This window comes from Arachis stenosperma, chromosome 3 (genome assembly GCF_014773155.1).
Source record: "Arachis stenosperma cultivar V10309 chromosome 3, arast.V10309.gnm1.PFL2, whole genome shotgun sequence".
Lineage (NCBI taxonomy): Eukaryota > Viridiplantae > Streptophyta > Magnoliopsida > Fabales > Fabaceae > Arachis > Arachis stenosperma.
The window spans coordinates 35984764-35986291 of NC_080379.1; positions in this window are offsets into that span (position 1 = coordinate 35984764).

Below are 1528 nucleotides of genomic sequence, written 5' to 3' on the forward strand. Positions count from 1 at the left end.
TATCTAATAAAATCTAATGGCCTATATAAGTGTGGCTCATTCAATAAGCACATAATGGTTGAGCTCGTTTTAGACATACCTAACTCCTGGTGTTCCTGCTGCTCTTGATGCTTCTGCTACTCCTAGTTTTTTATCTACCAGAAAGAAGAATAAAAGAAAAAAAGGGAGCAAAAGTGAGAAAGTGCTTGACATAGTAGCATAATCAATTAGAGATATGAAAAGTTCTTATCAAGAACACACAACAATTTTAATTGATATGGTTTCTTATTTTAAGTATGAGAAAAAGGGAGTTGAGCACCGAATGAAGCTAATGGCAAAATGAAGGTTGTCCTTAGCATTGTAAGGGATAATAGTTTGATTGACATGGTGTTCCAACTTCAACCGAAAAAACTTTTGCCATTTCTGAATAAATTGATTTAATCTTACTATTTTTCAAATTTTATGGATTATATTAGCTTATCGGTTTTTAACTTTTTAATACATATATGCTTGCTAACGAGTGATATCTCAAATGGCATAGTTCTCTATACTTACCTAAGAAGTTATGAGTTCGAGTCTCTTTATCTTTGATAAAAAAAACATATATGCTTAAAAATGTTAAAATTTGTTTTGTATAAGTTCAATTATGAATTATGAGACGAATTATGAATTACGGAATTTTTTGAAATTTAGATAAGTATTTGTGCTAATTTTAATTAATTTAATTGTGATATTTGTTATTAGGGATATTTTAGTAAATTTAATTGTGATAATGTTAATTTTAATTAAAGATATTTGTTATTAGAGTTATTTTAATAAACTAAACAAATTAAAATCGATAATAATTTTAATTAAACATATTTGTTATTAGGAGTATTTTTAATTAAAGATATTTGTTATTAGGAATAATTTAATTATGATACTGTTCTAGCAAATTTATTATTAGATATATTTTTTGTAAATTAAAAAAATGAAAAAATAATAATATTCAATTAGTTTTATATTTAACTTTTAGAAAAATAAAAAAAATTGATATTAGAGGTATTTTGGAAATAAAAATAAATATTTTTATCTAAAGATGATTGATTATATTAAATTTATCTCGAAATATATTTATATGTAAATTATTTTATGTATTTATTAAGTTTATTATTAATTTTTTAATTTGAATGAATAAGAGTAATTTTGGCATAGTACATAATATTATCAAAAAAATTAGATTTAACCAAACAAAAATTTATTCATTCCTAAAATTATTGCATAATATTTTAAACCATTAAATTTTATAATCAAATATAAGAATTTTATATACCAAATAATTTCATTTCTAGATATTATATTCCTAAAAATAATATTTTTAATAATAAAAACTAATCCTAGAACCTAAGACACCCTAGGCTCTTGCCTTTGTCAAGCAATATACTCGCTGTGGCATTTCCACAAACATCTTTGGTGTAATCATGTTCCACTTCAAAATCCAATTTCTCCCATTAGCTTCCTCCAAAAACAAAGACTCAGATGAGGAATTGTCTTGGACCACAAAGCCAGC